Source organism: Canis aureus, chromosome 21 (genome assembly GCF_053574225.1).
Source record: "Canis aureus isolate CA01 chromosome 21, VMU_Caureus_v.1.0, whole genome shotgun sequence".
Classification (NCBI taxonomy): Eukaryota; Metazoa; Chordata; class Mammalia; order Carnivora; family Canidae; genus Canis; species Canis aureus.
This window is the reverse complement of record NC_135631.1, coordinates 32,309,831-32,334,049: the sequence shown is the minus strand read 5'-3', so window position 1 is coordinate 32,334,049 and position 24,219 is coordinate 32,309,831.

The following is a 24,219-nucleotide window of genomic DNA, read 5'->3' as shown; positions in this document are numbered from 1 at the left end:
ACACACCTACATCAGAATAAATAACACAGAAAATGACCCAAAGACTGGCAGAACAGGCTCTCCACACCTCAATGTAGAGAAAAGAGGCCACATCCAAGAGGGTAGGAAGGAGGAGATATGGTCAGGAGCCAATGCGACTTATGATACTATTCCTAGGAGGAAGGGATGCCTTGGCATAGAAAGGGGAGGGAAGTGGAGCAGACCCCATGCCAAGCACCCCAGGGATGGAAGAACCTCACAGAGAAGATGAATCCCCATGACACTTAGCCTAACTGTGAGTTCTTATAATCAGTGGGGCTTAACACCTGAAACTTTAAAAATTAGTGGGCTCACCCCCCAGAAAGTCAGAGAGCAATAAGAAACTGAGTCCCTGCCCTCAAAGCACAACAAACATCCTAAAATACAACATAGAAGTGGTTGTTTGAAAGATGCCTCAGGTATACAGGAAGGAATTTATTTACTAATCTTAGAGCATGAGCTAGAGAAGCAGGGATCTTTGGGAGGCTTCTCCAAGAATGAAAGAACTGGCAGGCACCATTTCCCTATCCTACCTTACAGACTAAATACAAGGACATCTGAGGGAAACAACACTCTCCACCTAGGTGGCTAACAGCATATCCTGCCCCTTTCCTTGGACTTGTCCCTTTCAAGACACTCTCAACAGGAGTTTTCCCTGGCAGCTGCATGTCCCCTCCCCCAGCAGACAAGCATAGCCCAGTGCAGGCATACTTGCCCCGCCCCTGCATTCTCCTTCAAACCTCCATGCTCCAACATGTCTTTGGCAGGAGTCCATCCAAAGGATTACCACAAGTCTGGCAGCATGAAAGCAACCTTAGTAGGGGCCAGCACCACTCCAAAGTGACTCCTGCCCTAGAGAGAGGAAGATAACCACACACACACAGCTTCAGTGGGCAGAAGCAGACATCTGATTTGATTGCAGGATTTGCCAATCAACAAAAACTTCTGGACAACAGGGAGAGCACCCAGAAGTTCAGTGCTATATAAGCTCTGGAAAATGCCTGTCTTGACTCAACTCAAGCTTACAGTGGTCCCAGACTGGCCTACTAACAACACAGAGACCAAATCCTGCACACAACAAAGACAATCATTGCAAATGATTAGACTGAAAGTAAATGTGGCTCAGCCACAACAGCAGCGTGCACACAACACTCATAGGAGACATCCCTGAAGCACCAAGTTCTGATGTACAGAGGACATTGCACTGCAGAGCACTATAGGACCTCTTCTTCAAAAGGCCACTACTTTCAAGAGCAGGAGATGTAGCTGACTTTCCTAATGCACAGAAACAGACACAGAGAATTAGACAAAATGAAGAGACACATATATATGTCCCAAATGAAAGAACAGGACAAAAATCACAGGAAGAGAGCTAAACAAAATGGAGATAAGTAATATGCTTAATATAGAATTTGAAATAGGGGCACACAGTACTCACTGGGCTTGAGAAAAGGGAGGAGAACCTCAGTAAGACTCTCAACAAAGAGATGGAAAACATTTTAAAAAGAACTAATCAACTACTGAAATTAAAAAGCACTAAGTGAAATAGATAGTAGACTAGAGAAAGTAAAAGGATAGATCAGTGACCTGGAGGACAGTGTGATGGAAAGCAATCAAGCTGAACATGAGAGAGAAAATAATAATAATAATAAATGAAATTAGACTTAGGGAACTCAGTGGCACCATCAGGCATAATACCATTCACATTATAAGGATCCTGGAAGGAGAAAAGGTAGAAAAGGGGGATAAAATGTATTTGAATACATAATAGCTGAAAACTTCCCAAATCTGAGAAAGAAGACAGAAATCCAGATCCAGGAGGCACAGGGAGGCCCCAACAAAAATCAATCCAAGGATATCGCTGCTAAGACACACAGTAATTAAAATAGCAAAAAGTGGTGATAAAGAGAGAATTTTAAAAGCCACAAGAGAAAACAAAACAGTTACTTACAAGGGAAACTCCATAAAGCTACCAGCTGATTTTTCAGCAGGAACTTTGCAGGCCAGAAAGGAGTGGCATGATATATTCTAAGTGCTGACAGAAAAACAAACAAAAAACCCCTCCTTCCAAGAATACTCTAAACAGCAAAGCTATCATTCAGAATAGAAGGAAAGAGAAAGAATTTCCCAGACAAACAAAAGTTCAAGAAATTCATCACCACTAAACCAGCCCTACAAGAAATGTTAAAGGGAACTCTTTGATTGGACAGGAAAGATCAGAAGTAGGAGTAAGAAAAGAAAGAAGCACAAAAGCAGTAAAATTAAAGATATTTATAAAAATCAGTCAAGGAATTCATAAAGTGAAAAGATATAAAATATGACATTGTAGATTTAAAACATTGGGGAGAGAAGAGTAAAGAATGGGTTCAAACTTAAACAATCATCAATTTAATATAGACTTCTGTATGCATAAGATGTTATATATAAACCTAATGGTAACTGGAAAACAAAAATTGGTCATAGATATGCAAAGAATAAAGAGGAAAAAAATCCAAGTTTATCACTAAAGAAAGACAGAAAACCATGAGAGAGGAAAGCAAGAGTGAAAGGAACAGCCAACTACAAAACAAACACAAAGCAAGTAACAAAAATCACAATAAATACATACCTATCAGTAATTACTTTTAATGTAAATGGTCTAAACACTCCAATCAAAAGACAAAGGGTGACAGAATGAATAAAAAAGCTAGATTCATTTATATATTGCCTAGAAGGGACTCATTACAGAATTAAAACACATGCCGATTGAAAGCGAAGGGATGGGGACACCTGGGTGGCTCAGAGGTTGAGCATATGCCTTGGGCCCAGGGTGTGATCCCAGAGTCCCGGGATTAAGTCCCACATTGGGCTCCCTGCATGGAGCCTGCTTCTCCCTCTGCCTATGTCTCTTCCTCTCTCCCTGTTTCTCTCATGAATAAATAAATAAAATCTATAACAAAAAAAGAAAGAAAGAAAGAAAGAAAGAAAGAAAGAAAGAAAGAAAGAAAGAAAGAAAGAAAAAGAAAGAAAGAAAGAAAGAAAAAGGGATGGAAAAGCATTTATCATACAAATAGAAGTGAAAAAAAAAGCCAGGTAGCAATACTTACATTGGACAAAATAGACTTTAAAACAAAGACTGGGGGCAGCCCGGGTGGCTCAGCGGTTTAGCGCCGCCTTCAGCCCAGGGCCTGATCCTGGAGACCCAGGATCGAGTCCCACATCGGGCTCCCTGCATGGAGCCTGCTTCTCCTATGTCTCTGCCTCTCTCTCTCTCTGTCTCATGAATAAATAAATAATCTTTAAAAAAAAAAATAAAAAAAAAAATAAAACAAAGACTGTATAAGGAACAAAGGAGGACATTACATTATCATAAAGGGAGCAATCCAACAGGAATATATAACAATTGTAAACATTTATGCACCCAACATGGTAACACATGAATCAAATACATGAAGCAACTACTAACAAACAAAGGAAGTAATAGTTAATAATACAATAACTATAGGGGACTTTAACACCCCACTTACATCAATGGACAGAACATACAAATAGAAAATCAACAAGGGGCAGCCCCGGTGGCGCAGCGGTTTAGCGCCGCCTGCAGCCCAGGGCGTGATCCTGGAGACCCTGGATCGAGTCCCACGTCGGGCTCTCTGTATGATGCCTGCTTCTCCCTCTGCCTGTGTCTCTGCCTCTCTCTCTCTCTCTCTGTATCTATGAATAAATAAATAAAATCTTTAAAAAAAAAAAAAAGAAAATCAACAAGGAAACAGTGGCTTTGAGTGACACACTAGAACAGATGGATTTAATAGATATATTCAGAACATTCCACCCTAAAACAGGTGAAAACACATTGTTTCAAGTGCAAATGGAACATTGTCCGAATAGATCTCATATTAGGCTACAAAACAAGTCTCAACAGATTCAAAAAGACCAAAGACATACCATGATTTTTTCTGACTACAACACTATGAAACTAGAAATCAGTGCACAAGAAAAAAATCTAGAAGGAACACAAATACATGGAGCTTAAATCACATGCTAGTAAACAGTGAATGGGTCAACCAACAAAATGAGGAGGAAATTTAAAAAAAAAGTTCGTGGAGACAAATGAAAATGAAATGCCATGGTCCCAAACCATTGAGATGCAAAAAAGCTCTACTGTACTAATAGAGGCCTACCTAAGGACACAAGAAAAAGCTCAAATAAACAAGCTAATCTTACACCTAAGGGAGCTAGAAAAAGAACAGACAAAACCCAAAACCAGTAGAATGAAGGAAATACCAATGATCCGAGAAGAAATAAAATAGATACAAAAAAGAAACAATAGAACAAATCAATGAAACCAGGATCTGGTTCTTTGAAAAGATCAACAAAATTGACAAACCTTTAGGGCACCTGGGTGGTTCAGTCAGTCAAGCGTCCAACTCTTGATCTCAGCTCAGGTCTTGATCTCAGGATTCTGAGTTCAAGTCCCATGTTGAGCTCCATGCTGGCTATGGAGCCTACTTAAAAAGAGAAAAAATCTTTAGGCAGACTCATGAGACAGACAGAGAGAGAGAGAGAGGGAGGAATCAAATAAAATCAGATATTAAAGAGGAGAAACAACCACATACACCACAGAAATACAAGGGATTATTAGGGAATATGAAAAATTATATGCCAACAAATTGGACAACCTAGAAAATTGAATAAATTCCTAGAAACATATAACCTTGCAAAACTGAATCAGGATGATAGAATATTTGAACAGGCTGATTACCAGCAATTGAATCAGTAATCAAAAATATTCCCCCTCTCTCTGTGTGTCTCTCATGAATAAATAAAACCCTCTTTAAAAATAAAAATTAAAAAAAAAATATTCCCAACAAATAAAAGTCCAGGCCCAAACGTCTTCACAGGTGAATTCTACCAGATATTGAAAGAAGAGAATAGATAAAAAACTATTAGACTCAGAGGATATAACAGATTTTTCATGATTTTTGTGCTTCTCTTGGCATTACTGAACAAAAAGGTTTGAAACATTTTGGGATGGATATATATATATGTTATGTATAATATTACTCAGGCATAAAAAAATGAGATCTTCCCATTTGTGACAATATGGCTGGACCTAGACTATATTATGCTATGTGAAATAAGTCAGATGGAGAGGGTCACATATTATATGATTTCACTTATATGTGGAATCTGAAAAACAAAAGAACAAACAGAAAAATAAAGAAACAGAGCTTAAATTCAGAGTACAAATTGGTGGTAATTGGTACAAATTGGGCAGGGTTTAGGAGGATGGGTGAAATGAGTGAAAGGGGTGGGGTATACAGGCTTCCAGTTACAAAATGAATACATCATGGAGATGAAAGGTACAGCATAGAGAATATAGTCCATGGTACTGTAACAGCACCATATTGGTGACAGGTGATAACTACACTTGTGATGAGCATAACATAACATGAAATATAAGGTCGTGGAATCACTATGTTATACATCTGAAACTGAAGTAATATGGTGTGTCAACAATACTTCAATTTAAAGAAAGAAACTACATGACTATTGTGGTTATTTCTTATAGCCTAACAAGTGGCTTAAAACAATAATGTTATTATCAATCATGATACTGTTAGTTGATTGGGTTCAGCTGGGTAGTTTTAGCTTAGGGTTTCTCATATGATGGCAGTTAAATGACAGCTATCATTAGAGTTATCAAAAGCTGAGCTGGCCCGGATTTCCAGATTACTTACGCACATAGCAGGCAGTTAATGCTACTGCTGGGGAGGGCATAATGAAGCTGTTTACTGGAACACCTCCTTGTGATCTAGCCTTGGACTTCTCATGGCGGAGTGGCTCACTTCAGATATGAAACATGACAAGAGCAAGAATTCTAAAAGGCCCAGGAAGAAGCTGTGGGGCCTGTTATAATTCAGCCTCAGATATCCCAAAACACTATTTCTGTTGTATTCTCTTACCTACAAGTGAATTACTAAAATCAGCTCCAATTAAAGGAGAATCCACTTCCTGGTATCAGATGCCATATACACATACAGGAAGTGAAGTAATTAATATGGATCATATTTGGATATTGTCTATCACAGAATCTGGCAAATGTATAGCTTTTTGATAAAACCCATCTTGTTCCCAGAGTTTTTAAGTTAAAGCTTTATTTTAACATGGCCTCAATCATTAATTTACATACTGTCAGGAATGCTTCCCTGCCTCAGGCAGGATTAGGTAATTGCAACAGAGAACATATTTACTTTCTAAGGTATTTGCTATCAGACAAAATTTCTTCCACAGCAATTTCCTGGAAACAAAACCTATTATTCTAGTTGGGAAAGAGGGGTAAAAGAGTAATTTTCACTGCGGATCGAAGATGATGGTGTGGATGAGTGGACTGATAGAGGGACAATTTTAAGTGAACAATTAGAGGGTATCAGAGATTTTTCATTAATTTTGTGCTGCTGTCGGCATTACCGGTTTTGAAAATTGGGGAGGGGGGGGATTTAGCAGAGGCTTTTGATTTTTAAAATCAATGCAAAATGGAACTTTGCTCACACTCTTAGTTTTATTGGTTTTGTTTCCTTGTTAGAAGACATTTGAATGGTGGGTTGAGATACACCAGACCATTTTTTAAGAAAAGCTGCTCATCATACATTTAAGCACGATGTCTACTTTTGTACAACCCAGACTTTTTAAAGTTGATGTCCCATGTTTTTGTTTCACTGACTGCTCTTTCAAGTTTTTATCATTGTGGTTTTCTTCAGACTACTACTGTTACTCACTTCCCTGAGTGAAATCTGACAGCTCTTGATATCTTTTTCGTTGACCTTAAAGCCAGTTGCTATTGCAAATGCAATTCCATCCTTCCCATCAACTGTGTGTTCTGCTTTTGAAGTTGGCTGCAGGTTGCAGAATTTATCTCTTCCACATACTGTTCACCATTTATAGAGAAGCTTTTTGCCGTGACTTGCCAATAAATTCTAAAAGCCATTTTATGTAAAAGTTTTTCCTAGGATCTTTTGGTGAAGCTCGGTTGGCATTCATACCCTGGACTGCATGTTGCATAGGCAAATGAATAGAACAAGCCATGCGAGAAGCAATAATACCTATGCCAAGGGTCGAAACAGTGAACTTTAGAAGGAGGAAAACCCCTTGAGTGTTCTCACCATGTTAGAACACTGTGTGGATGTGCACAAGCATTGTCAGTACTACGTAAAGGCTTCTTAGGGAAATTTTATTTGGCCATATTCACCTTTGTAAAGCACATCAATTAGAATCATATATAATTTACAAAGACCTTCTCCTTAGTCAAAGTGGATGTGGAAATTAGACAGCTGGTGTTCTTAGCATTTCTTGAGGGCAGAGAGGTTGATAGAATAAAAAATAAAATGGGTTTAAATTTGAACCTCAGCAGTTAAGTCAGGCTCCTCCAAAGGCTTCATGATCACATGCTTTCTTCTTTTACCAAAAGCAAGATAAATGCTGAGGAAGGCATGCACTCCAAAATAAAATTTTTTTTTTACACTGAACAGTGGGATCATCTTTTTTTCATATATATATATGAAATATATTTTATATATTTATATTTATAAATTTATATATATATATATGTAAATTCAGGGTTTGTCCCTTTAATAGCTTGCCATTCTCCATTATAGCCTTCACTGTCACTTTCTCCTAAATCTACATAATCCAGAATGGAGTGTCTTGATCACTCTGGCTTAATATCCGTTTTTCCAGGCTTATCCAAAGCTTTTCCAAAATAAGATGCTGTATATTTTGTCCCATTATACATATTACTACCAAAATGCTTCATGATGTTTATTTTTGTCATTACTTGTTATTATGGTACACCAAGTGCTCACCGACGTGCACAGTATGCACTTGAAGTCTTTGGTGGTTCTGTGTTATCAAACAATATTATTTTTGTTTTCTCTGCTCTTGTACATACTCTTCCTATATGTTTTATTTACTTCACCACACTTTTCTTTAAAGCTTTCTTAGACTTTTGAAGACAATTTATAACATGAGGCAAAAACAAAGACTAAATATAAAATCAACATTAAGGAAGCAAGTTTAGGAGATCTATACAAGGAGAGGCAATAAGGACATGAAGTATGATCCTGGGATGATCCACATCTGATGGTCATATCTCCTGTATTAGCATTCAAATACTTTACAAACATCTCTGTGATTTTGCTAAGCTACAGTTGTATTTGGAGTGTAACATGAAATCTTCCTTCTGTATAATTTTATAAAAATCTTTAACTTTGGAGATGTATATATTATATATGTAATATATATAATATATAACATTATATACATAATGTGCATAAAGTATATACATATAATTTCCCAATAAATATCAGTAGAGAATAGAGAAGTATATCATTGAGATATAGTTATATTCTAAAAAACTTTGATATTAAAAACTAGGTAGTGTTCTATCAGAAAAGTGTTAACCGGAGAGAGGATTTATATTATATGCCTATGTGTAATTTTCATTAACAAGGCATTTATGAAAAAATAATTCAAATACTAATTTATGGAATATATATAACATCCTTTATTCACTTTATATTTTTAAAGATTTTATTTATTTATTTATTTATTTATGAAGCAGAGACACAGGCAGAGGGGACCCCGATGGGGGATTCAATCTCAGGACCCCGCGGTCACGCCCTGAGCCAAAGGCAGATGCTAAACCGCTGAGCCACACAGGCGTCCCTTTTATTCACTTTATTAAACACATAGTCCTTGCTACACTCAGATCTTGAAAAGAGTGGTAGGATTCATTATAGATAGAATGAAAAGAATATACAAAACTATGCCAGTAATATCAGAGACTGAAAGTCAAGAAAATCAGTACTTTTCTTGTTTTCATCAAACATTTTAATGAGAGCTAAAAATACCATTAGTTGTCCACAAAAATTCCATTTGTTACCTTCGTTCCTCAAAGAATGAGAGCCAGACGTATGACTAGACTACCTTTCCCAGTCTCATTCAGGGTAGATGGGGCCACTATACTAAGTTCTCCCCAAAGCACAGAAGTCTAGGTTTCTAATAAGGGCAGATGTGCCTCCTTCAGTCTGATTTTCCACCTTTGGAAGGTGGCTGGTGACAAGGTCCTGGGGAAGGCAGAGCCTAAGTCACTGCATCACCACATGAAAGACAGCCACCCAACCAGGAATGTCTATTTCAGATCATTATGGGAACAAAAAAATAAACTAGTGTGTTGGTGTCATTAATCATTTGAGAAACTGGTTGTAACTGCAGTAAAACCTATTATTACAGAAGCGAGTCAATACATTGGAATATTTGTGCAAAATTTCAGCTTGTAAATGTTTTGATTTTTCATTGAGAAAGCAAGAATTAAACAATCTTTTAAAGAATTAGGAATGTAAAAAATTTAATTTGTGCATAACCTCCACATATGCTAAATGTTATCTTTTTTATTTTGGATACTTCCCTGAGAATATTAAACATATGGTATGGTAGCTAAACTTTCTGTCATTACTTTTTATTTTATTTTATCCTTGTTTTGTGTGAAGTTCTTCCCTCACACAGAAACCATAAAACTAAAAACTGGGCCATATCATGTATGTTTTATAATGGTCCATTCCGCCTGACATCATGTAGGTGCACGGCCGGTTCATAACAGGTGACTATTAGATGGAATTGCGAACTTTTATTTTTCTGCCATGATTCCCTGCTAACACAGTTACAGTTTTTTGTCCATAAAGTTATCATAGGGAAAAATATAATCACATTCATCTCAGGCATAAAATGAAAATGCGTAATTTTAATGTTTTCCCTTTTTTTCTATCTTGATAAGGAAGATACAAATGACTTTAAGAACTCATCATGAAACTAATTTATCCTGGAGTCACTTTACGGTATTTAAGATTTTTTTCCCTTACTAGTTAAAGCAAAAGGTATAAAAGTACTAAGTGTGAGTCCTAATAATCACCACATATTGTATTATTTTAAATTACTTTATAATGGCTTATCATCATAGAACTGAAACAAAATTAATTGTGAATCATATTATATCAGTACAATAAATTTTCAAAGTCTTATTTTCTCAACACAATATTTTAAAAAGTAAGTTATTTGAAGAATATCATAGTTCCAAATGAATAAGCATCGAACAATTGCTATTTAGGCAACATAAACGGTCTAATAGGTAAGCACAGGCTTTGAATGCACATGTAATGGAATGAAAAGTATATTTATAAATAAACCAGCTTAACAACATCATTAAAAATAATGACATTTCATGAAGCATTGAACATGCAGTAAAAAAAGTCCAATATTGTTCTTAGCTTCTTTGTTTATTTTTTTATAAAGTAGTTCTTCATTCGTATTAGTAGTTACTACCTGGATAGAACAGGATCATATTTGTTGCGACTTTTTATGTGGTTAAGCCACTAATTAAGTGAATACATCTTGAAAAAAACCCTGAATAATGTGTATTTGTTCCCAAAATACTGACTTTATTAGTGACTTTACCTCTTTCTTTTTTTAACTTATTTTAAGGCCACAATTAGAAACATGCTTGTATAGTCAAACACCGCATAGCTTAATGTGTGTAACCATGAATAAATGAATAATAATTCCTTAGCTATGTCACCATGCACTTCATTTGGGCTGTTGATAATATTAATGACTTACATGAACATTGTAATTTAGAGAAAATTTGCTATTTTGCTGAGTCATTTTCTTTAAAAAAATTTTTTTTTGCTGAGTCATTTTCTATATCTGTTTTGGCATCCTGTTGAATCAAATGCCAGAACATAGATAGTGAGGTCTTAAAAACAAATCAACAAAATCAGAAAAGAAACAGACGAGAAAGAACTAGAGAGTTTGCCAAACATTCGTAGGCCAAGAATTCTTTCCAGCAATCCATCTCCTTCCTTTACTAGCAAGAAAAAAAAAAAAAAAAAATCTAGGAGGAGGGACATGAGACCTGGAGCTACGCCGGCGATTCTTGCTGAAGTGAACGGAAAGTCTTCCCAGCACCTTCCCAATCTGAGACATTGTGTCCTTGAACCGTGGCCTCATGATGTTTAGCTACAGTTAGTAAGTGCACCGTAGGGGACAGGATGCTCTTTGGGGCAGCCTGTGTGGAAGCGGAGCTGGAACCTCCTTATCTACACGTGGGCGACGCGGAGCATCGCCTGTGCGACCCGAGGTCAGGAGCCCCGGCTTCTTGTCCTTGACTCAGCTTCTCCGACATCCTTACTTCCTGCTGCCCTCAGGGTGCTTCACTACTATGTATGTTCTGTTACTATTTCATTTCTCCAGCCATAGGAAGACACCGGAGCGGAATAGGTGACGTCGGGCTGCAGTGAGGGGTTACCAGGCTCCTCGGGGGGCACAGGGAAGTGTATTCAGCAGGGCACAGACCCTGGCATTTACTCCAACACAACTTGCAAGAATGATTTTCTTTAAAGATTTTGCTTATTCATGAGAGACCAGACAGAAAGGCGGAGACCCAGGCGGAGGGTGGGGGTGGGGGTGGGGCAGGCTCCCTGCGGGGGCCCAGGGTGGGCTGCACCCCAGGACCCGGGGTCACGCCCTGAGCTGAAGGCGGGCGCTCAACCGCTGAGCCCCGCAGGCGTCCCGCAAGAATGATTTTTGGGGGGGTGAGAGACACATTTCCACTTTAAATATACTCACTTTTTAAAATGTTTCTTTTACACACAATGGCTGCAAAGGGAAAACATAGATTGACTTCCATAAAGTAGTCCGCTATAAAAACAGATTAGGATTCCTTCGCATTACTTTTGAGGTATTGCCTTACATCAGAATTATTAAATTTTTAGGAGTTAATCTTACATGTTATGTATTAGCTCTGGAAAAGAAGTATCATAGTCTTTTGAAGGATCCATAATTAGGGTAAGCTTTCCCGTCGTTGTTGAGGGTAAGATGTGGAAATTCAGTCTGAGTGGTTAGAGCCGCTCAGGTGTCCCTTTCATGCAGGTGGCTGACTAAAGGGCACCCAACCTCTTGTATCTCTTCCTTGTTTTATGTGCTTCAATTCCCTGAAGTTCTTTCATCCTCTCCTAAATATAAAGTTTATAACTAGAGTCTGAAGATTGAGAAAGAACACCGAGACAAAAATAAATATTTAAATGTTATTTAATATGGAAAAAAGTAACTGTAGACTTAACTCAATACTAGCAAATATGACTTAATATAATATATTTTTAAAATATTTTATTTATTTATTTGAGAGAGAGAGAGAGAGCAAGAAAGAGCACGGGTGGAAGGAAGGGGCAGAGGGACAAGGAGACCCCTTGCTGAACCAGGAGCCTGATGTGGGGCTTGATCCCAAGACCCTGGAACCATGACCTGATCTGAAGGCAAACACCTAATAAACTGAGCCACCCAGGTGCCCTTATCATAATAAAATTTTATATACTCCTCTTAACTTTCCAACACTATGAACAACCTTTTTCCCCAAAAAAATTGCATCGCACTGCTTATATGTACATAGCTTGGCATGCTATTTACCAGGGACATTGGCCAAATATGTATTCCCCTTTGACTCAGAATTTTCACACCCGAGAATGAATATAATGCTCAGAAAGCTCTTTTTATAGCTGTCTTTGAATAAGATAAACTTTAGATACATAATTTAGGATACTTCTGCATGGAGAGATAATATTTTGTGCATTATAATCAGCATAGGCCATGAACAAATGATGGAGATATGTGCCTTCTCCACCTTCCTTTAAATTACGTGCAGACCTTTTATGGGCAAAATAAACAGAGCTTTCTGAAAAGGGTTAAATCTACGTTAGGATACATAACGACTAATGTTTAGCTAATTTGAACACCATTAAAATGGAGTCAGTTCAAATGAAAGAAAATTAAACCACATAGAGGAAGTGAATTCATTTCATGTTTATAAGAAACAAACTTATAATTTGTTTTGTTCTTTGATTCTAATTTCTCATTTAAGCCTGGGTTGTTCGATTCTCTCACAACTTGTAAGTTTACCATCTTGGCCACAAAAACCAACGTTTCAATAGTGGATCTAGAAGTTTGAAGACTCCACTGCCTCAGGAATACTGTTAATGTTAAATGATGTTGTATGTATTTATTTACATGCAAAGATGTTCTTGTGATATCAAACAAAACATTTTAAAATAGTACGTGGGGTACAACTGTACATTTTATAAAATATACACGAATATAAGAATTTCTAGGAAGATATAAAACCTGTTACTTAAAGAAGTAATGGTCAGCTATCTATACTAGAGGTAACACCTCAGTCATAAGACGTAAATATAGGGTATTGTGTAAGGGTTTCACCTCTTTCCTAAATTCTTTTTTTGGAGGAGGAATGCTGGTAGTTAAATGCGAAATGTTTTAACTTCTATTGAGTGTTAAGGTTGAATTAACAAAACATTTATACGTGTTCACGAGCCACAGCCTTTATCACTTCACTAACGGAAAAGATTGCATGACGCCAGTAGAAAGATTGCAGATAAATGTAGCTTTAAGTAAGCAGTTCTTGGCATGTAAAGAGCAATAAATAAAATCAGAAACTGAGCAGAGAGGTCATACACAGCACTGAAAACTTCTTCAGAATAAACATCTATTCTTACGGGCTCATTTACTTCACTCTGGATTTGTTCATTTGATTAGGAAACTCTTTGCCAAGACCTAAAAAAAAAAAAAAAAAAAAAAAAAAACTATGCGAAGAATGCTGAAGCTATATTTAGCTCAAAGAATACCTCTTTCTCAGTTTTGCTCCATTAACCATGGTTTCCTTTTTAAACATAGGAAGTTGTGTTTGGAGTTGCCTTCAATTTTGTAATGCCAATCAAATTTAGTTTGGGGGGAAAATGTTTTTGAAAGATTTAGAAAACTGGAAATGAACCCTTGAAGATTCCCCTCTCCTGTATACTGTGAGAAATATCTAAACCCCAAGTCCTGAAGAGGGAGGCAGACAAGACAGGTCCTGGGAAACTCAGGGGTGCCCAGCCCCTCCAATACTATGCCCTGGTCAGGAGAGCAGTGATCTGCCCTGATCCTTAAACCCCTTCCCTTAACGTGCCTTTTGTACCCCTCCATTAGGACAATCATTTCCCTCCTATCCTCTTTTCTTTTCTTTTTTTTTTTAAGTCTTTATTTACTTATTCACGAGAGACACAGAGAAAGAGAGAGAAGCAGAGACACAGGCAGAGGGAGAAGCAGGCTCCACGCAGGGAACCTGATGCGGGACTCGATCCCGGGTCTCCAGGATCACGGCCTGGGCCAAAGGCAGGCGCTCAACTGCTGAACCACCCAGGGGTCCCATCTCCTGTCCTCTTTTCTTTCTCCCCAGCCCCTCGCCACCTGTCCAGGACTGCCCCTTCCTCTCCCACCCCTCCACCCTGTGGCCAGCCAGCCGGCTGGTAGTGGATGTATGACACTGGGTTGGCGCACACAGTGCTTTTTCTCCCCTTGTATTTTAAACAGGCCCAACATCGTTGGTTCTATGTAATAGACGCGAGATAATGTTAGTGGTTTTAAAGCGATTAAACATGCAAACTATGAAAAAATGTGTTTTGCGACAACATGGATGGACCTAGAGGGCATTTTGCTAAGTGAAATAAGTTAGAGAAAAACAAATACTGTATGATCTCACTTATATGTGGAATCTAAAAAACAAACGAGCAAAAACTGAAGTCAGACACAAAGAACAGACTGGTGATTGTCAAAGGAAAGGTGGGTGGTGGCAGTGTGCAATGGGTGAAGATGATCAAAAGATACTTACTTCCAATTGTAAAACAAGTAAGTCATTAACTACAGCATAGTTAATAATACTGTATATGTGAGAGTTACTAAGAGAAGAAGTTTTAAAAGTTCTTATGACAAGAAAAAATATTTGTATCTATTTGTGGTGATGGGTGTTAACCAGACTTACTGCTGTGATCATTTCACAATATACAGAAATACTGATCATTATGCCGTACACCTGAAACTAGTACCATGTTATATGTCAATTACATCTCAATAAAATTCCTTACAATAAAAATTTTCAAAAAGGAGTCAGGAGACAGGATTGTTGTTCTCATCATGGGACCACTGAACTTGTGCCAAACTCCAAATTTCTGTTCTAGAGATACTCCCAGCGTACAGAGTAGGGACACTGAACTCTCAATATTAGAGTCTGAACAGAGAGGTGAACTTGGGAAGTTGGGTGAATCATTTTACCGAAGTGGAAATATTAGTAGCTAAAATCTAAGTAAAAAAGTAAAACGGTCTAAAATACAGAGCTCAAATGAAAAATGGTTTCTACCTGAAGCATTCTTTTGGCCTTTTGAATATCAAATATAGGCTGTAATTGTTCCCTATATGGTTGTGGGCAGAAAAAGGAAAACAACCTAGGAGATCAGTAATGGAAACAGTTGTGACCAACATATATGAAGGGCATGGTTGCTTATTTTACTTGAGCAGTTGTACTTTCAGAGCTTTAAGTTAAGTGTTTCCTGGAACAAGAAATATGGAGAGTACATTAAAAATTACTGTGAAGGCACAAAGTTGATAATTTTGGTGGGGAAATACCTTATTCTTAAATACAAAGCATGACAAAGAAATGAGCAAAATTTGTACATAGACCTGATGGATCTCATTTCCATTTGATTTCACCCTCACACCTGTATAAAACATTGTTTGAATTCAAGGTAGTGGTGTGAATATTCAAGTCTCAGTCAAGCCACCCGGGAATGTTAAGATTAATAATGCACGTCAAATAAGAGAAACAAACATTATGGATCCAGGTGTGAATATCTCAGCCTTGTTTCTAGCTTTAGTTCAGTATTTTTCTTCTCTGTCAGTTTTTCTAAACAGGAAGCAATGTTTTATTCCATTATTTTATGGTGATGTGAGTTCCTAATTTTTGCCTCCAAGCAGAATAGCACTATTAATAAATCCCCATCTTTTATGTTGTCATTTTTTTGAGAAATAGATTAAAAACAAAAAAAAAATCAGAGAAAAGCTTCATGTTTAATGTGCTACCCTTGACCTGAGATCAAAATCTTGGATGTGTCTTTAAAGGAGGGATTTTTCTCTGCCCCACAGTGTTTATGAGCAAAGAATATATCTGCTTCCTTCATCACTGCTGTGGGGTTATCACATGCAACTGGGTTAAACAAATGGAAAGCACATTACTGTTACACACCCATCTCTGAGCCAGATGAGAAACAAAACAATTGAACCATAAATGTCATCATTAGCTTGATTTTATATATATGCTCATATATTAAATGTGTGTTTAGTGTACACATTTGGCAATAAGTCAAAAAATAATCTCCTAGCATTTTTAATAACTCTTATTTAAGCAAAATATGGCATGAGGAAGTAATACGATCCAGAAATCTGAGTAATCCCAGCCATAGTTCACTAGGATTTTCAGTAGTTATTAAGCCTATGAATGTTTCTAGCTTTTCTTTGAGTCCCTCTGAAAACAGGTCTGTCCTTGAGGTGTCAGATTAACACTGAATTCAGAAGACAAATTGTTCGTGGGCACACTGGACATATGAGAGCCATTAGATAGTGTGCTCGGCATTCTTGAAAAATGAAAAATTCTAGGCAACATTACATTTATAAATGCAAGATGTTTATTATTACAGTACCAGCAATAAATGTTTAGAAACTGGAGAGGGTTCACAATGGTTCTGACTAGGAACATATGCCTATCGAGTTCATTGGAAGCGGAGCCATTGATTTTTGGCATTAAACAAAGGGTCTGGAAGCTATTATGCATTTAGGCTTCTATGAGTATTTAATTATATCAATAGGAGAACACAATTTCTGTTGTGTGCATAGTGATGAATGTCTCCATTTATTCATGTTACTATGCAGGGTAGATGAGTTTAAACCAGATGCTGTAACCTTCTTGCAGTATGATCGAATTATTTAAATCACATTCTTTGAAAATTTAGAGAATACCCTCATGAACATCATTGAGGAAGTCTTTCCCATTAAATTGCTTTACAGATTTCCCTCAGGATGATATACAAATTAAAAAACAAAACAACTGCGTATAAACATTTCCACCTCTAAATGTGAACTGATAAATGCTTTTATGTTGCTATTGCCCTTATGCCTTTTCCTATTGTCTGTCATATTTCTATCTTACAATGATGCCTGCTTGAATATGCAATTTCTACTGTATATTTTATTATAATCAACACTGTACAATTCAACATTGTCCAATGGTACAATACAAAGCCTGTTGTCTGGTAACTTCCTTCCCATGTGACTGCATATGAGATGCACACCCAAGCCTCTTCTTCAGTTTGATTGAGGTGATTTTGCATATGGACTAAAACATCTAAGAAATATACTCCTTGTGTAAATAAGAGAAATAGAATTTGTATTTAACACTTTGCCAGCATCTACAACATTAGAACAATAAATGACTTGTGTGTCATAAAGTCATTATAAACATATATATCTAATGAACGAATGAAAAGCTCCAAACAAATGTAGAAAAATAGTTGAAAAGAGCACAGTGTTCAAAAGCAAAATGAAATTCTGCTTCTCAATATAGCAGTTTGGAAACACAGTTTGCAGGTCACCAAGTAGTACTATTGACTCATAGTAACCCAAAGCATGCAAGTACGACTCATTCAATAATGCTGAAGTTGAAACTTCAATGGATGGATGATCTGAATTTTTCTCAGGAATGGGGATATCAATAGCATATGAAAAAAGATGAGGTTTCAAATACCCAGGGAAAATCTGAGTATCAACGATAACCAATTATGGGTCCATGTGAATGTTTCGAATCCTTTTGAGATTTTCAAGAAAATTTGGATCTTCCCATTTATCTGTTTTTTAAGGCTTATAATGTGATGTTTTTATACAGATTGAAAACATAAATAAATAAATAAATAAATAAATAAATAAATAAAAAACATATAACTCTTCCTGTATCATTTGATTTAAGTAACATATTTGTCCTTGGTCCTGCTTTAGTTAGATGTGGTGGGAATTATTGATGGGATTTGGCATTCTATTTAAATTTTATTTATTTATTAATTTATTTTATTCAGATTTCTGGATCATAATAATCATAATACTAGTCATCATCTAGTAGGTATTTTGCTGTATCCACATATTCCTTTTTTTTCCCCCCTTTCAACAGATATCCTATTTGGTCTACTTGCACTTCCTTATTCCTTACTCCGTGATAGGGAATATCTTGGTGGAGTGAAACCAACACAGATTCTAAATTCAGATTTAGCCATAGCGATGAAATAACTTGTTTCTAACATAAGCAGAGTTATATAATTTAGAGAATTACTTCAAAAATGAAAATTATATATATAGTCCCTAGCTATATGAATACTACAAATTAGACCCCCTTACTGGGGAGGCCATCATAAAATCTCTTCCAGAAAGCAATTATTATCTGTTCTAGTCAAGTTCTGAATGGTACAATTGGGTTATGGTACACACTTACTACTTATTGCTAGAAACTTGGTAAAAGAAAAAAAGCAAGTCTATCATTTTAAATGGCAAGTAGTTAGCACAACTGGAATTCAAATTCAAACTGAATCTTAAAAGTTGTATCAACATAAGAAATCATATTACATTTGTGTATTCATTCTTGGTTTTTACCTATTCCAGTGTTTGAGTAAAAATCAAAATTGTGAAACTACTATGATGAAATCAGTGACACATATGCAAGTCAGAGGCAGTTGTGGGAGCTCAGAAAAGTTTCAAAAGGGTAAACAAGAAAGAAAAAAGAGAAAGGGAAAGAAAGAAGAAAGAAAGAAAGAGAAAGAAAGAAAGAAAAAGAAAGAAAGAAAGAGCAAAATAAAAAGGAAAAAGAAAGAAATCTTTAAAAAATTAAATGGTGTAACTTCGTACTTACCATCAAAATATGGCAAATACCAGTGTTCAAATTCAGATAATTTTTTTATGTAGGTAGCATGAAAATTATGAAAGGAGGATACTATGTCAGTGTTGTAAGCATAAGCCTGTGTGAGAAAAAAACGTGAATGAAACAAAAGGGCAAGAGGGAGTAACAAAACTAGGTCATTACTAATGGGTTAGAAATCAGATGATGAATTATCTCAAATACTACATAATTATTAATTGAAACTATTAAATGGTCTAATTACTTTAATAATTTTTACATCTATTTTCTCCCTTGACACATTTTTTTCTGCCTCGCATAATAGTACTGGAACATACATCAAAGATATTTTTAAAAAATCAAAAACAAATGAAATAATTTTTCTTTCATTAATAATCATTCTTTCTGTGGCATTCTAAAAAATTAGATAACTATGTTTATAGCTATCTATTACGTATTGTGCCTCAGGCAAGAAAAAGTGCTTTCTTATAAGTGTTTATGGTAGAAGAAGATCAAGTATGGTTTTCGCCAGACTTCTTAACATTACTGTTTGTTGATATACTAGTAGATACTCCAAAGTATCAATTATTTGTTGATATACTAGTAGATACTCCAAAGTATCAATTATTTAGCAACTCCATTATTATAATCTAAATTTTATGTTAAGAATTTTGTCATTTAATTGTTAATGGTATAATGAAGTCTTACCATTTTTTTAATAGCTCTGACCCTTTATTATTTTTTTTTCAGTGGCCTATTTATTTATTTTAGAGAAAGAGAGTGAGTGGCAGGGAGAGGCAGATGGACAAGGAGAGAAAGTCTTAAGCAGACTCCGCGCTGAGCAGGGAGTCCGATGTGGGGCTCAATCTTTTGACCCTGAGATCCTGACCCGAACCAAACCAAGAATCAGATGCGTAACTAATAGCACCACACAGGCATCCCATCTGATATCTTATTTTTGATAAGATAAATATGCTTTAATTGCTTGGCTTGGCTTAAGTAAGTTTCATTCTTCAACTAATTCCATTACTTCAGAAAGTGTGACTCTCTTAAACACCATGGGAATATAAAATAATATAATATTTGTTATAGTGGTTGTAGGAGGAGAAGCAGGAGTAACAGCAGCAGTGACTAACACCGTTTGCAATATTCCGGGGTTTGTTCTATTCACTTCATGTGTACCATTTAGTCCTATGACTCCACACCCATTTTAAAGATTAAGCAACTGGAGCTTAGAAAGATTATATAAAACTTTCCTAATATCACCTTGCAAGTAAATGGTCAATGTCAATTTGTATATTAACATTGTTACTCATTAAGATATATCAACTATTTTTTTTATTCTGTGAATTAGGGGAATATCCCATGCATATACCCTGCTCCTCATTAGACCCCGACCATGAAACAAAATCACCTTTTTTCCCTTTAACCCATACTCTTTCAATGTAGCCTTCTCCCTGACCTGAGGAGAGTCTACTGCTGCTCTCCTGTCATCCAAAATATCAACCTTAGCTCCTTCTGCCACTTCCTAATGGAGATGGAACTCAGAAGGGCTCCCTTGATAATGGAGTGCTCTTTAGTCACTGCATCACATGCCAACAGTGCAGAGGGAGCTGCCTTGTACACACCTCCGGGCTGCTCTGCTGATGCTACCTAGAATACCACGCTAATGGTGACCGCCTTGTCCACTCCCCGGGGAAAGCCCACATCATCATGTCGGGGGCTGGGATTTGCCTGCTGTCGATTATCTTGGGAAGAGGTTCAGTATATACAGGAAAGCCATAGATCTCTGATTTGGGCTAAGGAGAGTTAAACTCTGTCTGGATCCAGCTATACTCTAGATGGGCTCACACTTTGAGGTAAGCAAGTCCTGGATCTCTTCCAAAAATGAGGGTAACCAGCATAAGTAGCCAGAAACAAATAGACCAGGAGTGGTGATAGGAATGAGTGGTAATAACCAAAATCAACACAATAAATCAATCCTGCTTGAGACTATTTACCAAACAGATTACCGAGGATCCTTTCCATCAAGTGCTGAGTGTTGTCTAGTTGGCCTTCCAGGGGTGTGCCTTTGTATTGACTGAACAGCTCTGTAGGGTGAGATTAACGGCAGGACACTGATAGCGCTGTAAAGGATTCTTACCTGAAAGCAATGCAAATGAGTCCTATCCATAGCAACACAAACTGAATTTATTTACTTGAGCTACAGCTGATCTTTACCAGGTAGAAAAGAAAGCTCCGAATGTAGCAAGATTTCCGTCAGTTTTCGACAGAGTGAGAGGAGCAGAGGTTACACGTGGACAGGCCCAAACCAGATGGGAGACAGCTGGGTGTCAGAACTATTCCAAACCAGTAAAAGCCAAGGGCCCAAGTCAGCCATGAGCTGATGAGGAAATATGAGACTCAAATAACAATTTTTTAAAAACTTATTTATTTATTTGAGAGACAGAGACAGACACATATGCAGAGTGGGAGGTGGGGGTGGTACAGAGGGAGAGAGAAAGAGAAGCAGATGCCAGGCTGAGCACAGACACTGATGTGGTGCTTGATCCCATGAGCCTAAGATCATGACCTGAGCTGAAATCAACAGCTGGATGCTTAACCGACTGAGCCACCCAGGCGCTCCTCAAATAAAATATTTTGATATGTGTCCATTCTGTATTTGTATGAGAATCATAATTTTAACTTTTTAAAAATTATACTTTTCGTCTACATTTCAGCAAAATGGGACCATTCTCTGTCACCAATGCTTTGGTATTAAGGCACAGGTGATTTGTGACTAGATTTCTCTTTCAAATAGCTTAAAACTCTTTTTTTTTTTTTTTTTTTTTTTTTTTTAGATTTTATTTATTCAGACAAAGAAAGAGGGAGAAGCAGGCTCCCCGCAAGGAGCCTGATGCGGGACTTGATCCCCCAACCCGGGATCATGACTCGAGCCGAAAGCAGATGCTCAAACCCTGAGCCACCCTGGCATCTCAAAACTCTGACATTCCATATACAACATCCTCTACCCCCAGCCAGATAGTTTTAGGTAATAGATGATAATGGGATAGGAGCAGAAACAGAAACTTGGAGAAACATTGAATCCAAAGTTTAAGTAAATGGTCACAATAGGAGAGAGCATAGTGTCAGTTCATGTTTGGATGTGGAGCAAGCAAGAGGTTAAAGTTCGTCATGATAGGGGATACATAGAAGGTATATATGTTTCAAAAGTAGGCTTTCATCCAAGAAACTGGGAAATGCACACATCACATCATTTACTTAACATCAAAAATACATTTCTGAAAATTCAGTTTCTTTATAAAATACTGACTGGGGATCTGTATTAGTTTCCTGTGGCTGCTATAACAAATTACCACCAACTGGGTAGCTTGGAACAATGGAATTTGTTATCTCACATTTCTGGAGGCCAGAAGCCTAAAATCAGTATTTTGGGGCCCAAAACAAGGTGTTGGCAGAGTCTGAATCTCTCCAGAGACTCTAGGGAGAATCTGTTTCTTCCCTCTTCTGGCTTCTGGGGCTTGTCAGCATTCATAACATTTTTCTTTCTTGTGTGTCTAACTTCCTTCTGTATCCTTTTTATAGGGATAAATGTGATTTCATTAGGATCCACCAAGATAATCCAGGATAATTCCTCATCTCAAAATCTGTGACTTAATACATTTGCAAAATATATATATATATATATATATATATATATATATATATATATATATATTTTTACAAGTAAGGTAGCACTTACAGGTTCCAGCTATTAGAACCTTATATATTTGGAGGATATTATTCTGCTTATTACAGGATCCATTTTCTATTATTTAATTGGAAAACTCTAATGAAATACATGATAAAACTAAAATTCTCATTCAATATCTTTTAATTTCAACACAATAAAGCATTTGTCTAAGAAGCATACGACCATGTTAGGATATACAATACCTGAAACATTACTTCCTGACCTCTAAGCAACTAATATAGTTATTTACAAATTGTTGATTTCTATTCCATTAACATGACCACTCTTGGTTCCAGCAACATTTCCTCTACTGACATGTAGAGTCATCTTTAAGACACCGACAAGAGATTCTGAGTTCTGCCCACTGATTTTTTTTTTTAAGATTCCATTCATTTATTCATGAGAGACACAGAGAGAGAGAGAGAGAGGCAGAGGCAGGACACAGGCAGAGGGAGAAGCAGGCTCCACGCAGGGAGCCCAACTCGATCCCCGGTCTTTAGGATCAGGCCCTGGCCGAAGGCAGGCGCCTAACTGCTGAGCCACCCAGGGATCCCCCTGCCCACTGAATTTGAAACAACTGAAGAGGGGCACCTGGGTGGTACAGTCCATTAAGCCTTTGACTCTTAGTTCTGGCTCAGCTGATCTCAGGGTCATGAGATTGAGTCCCATGTTGGGCTCTGCACTCTGCACAAAGTCTCTTGAGATTCACTCTCTTTCTCCCTCTTCCTCTCCCGCTCATGCTATCTCTCTAAAATAAATAAATAAATAAATAAATAAATAAATAAATAAATAAATAAATAAATATTAAACAAATTAAGTGCAAGAAACAGCAAGTCTTAGGGAGGATGTGAAGAAAAAGGAACCCTCATGCACTGTTGGTGGGAATGTAAACTGGTGCAGCCACTCTGGAAAACAGGTGGAGGTTCTTCAAAAAGTTAAAAGAATGATCCTACAATCAAACATGTGCACTACTAGGTATTTAGCTAAAGAATAAAAAACAACAATTCAAAGGGATATATGCACCACAATGTCTATAACAGCACTATCTACAATAGCTAAATCATGGAAAGAACCCCAATGTCCATCAACTGATGTATGGATAAGAAGTGGTAAAGAAATGTGTTTGTGTATATACATTTATATATATATAATGGAATATTATTCAGCCATAGAAAAGAATAAAATCTTATCATGTGCAATGTGCATAACAGAAAGTATTATGCTAAGCAAAACAAGTCAGTCAGAGAAAGACAAATACCATATGATTTCCCTCATACTTGAAACTTAAGAAACAAAACAAATGAGCAAAGGGGGTAAAAAGAGAAACCAAGAAACCCTCCTAACTATAGAGAACATACAGAGAGTTACCAGAGAGGAGGCGGGTGGGGGGATGAGTTAAATATGTGATGAGGATTAAGTATACACCTACTGTGATGACCCCCTGGGTGAAAGGAAGGGCTGAATCATTACATTGTGCCCCTGAAACTAATACTACACTGTATGTTAACTAACTAGAATTTAAATGAAAACTTAAAAAAAAAACCAAATAAGCAAACAAAAAATGTAAATCATATTATGCTGATTTACCAATGTCAAACCTGGAAACGTGGGGATAAAACTCAAG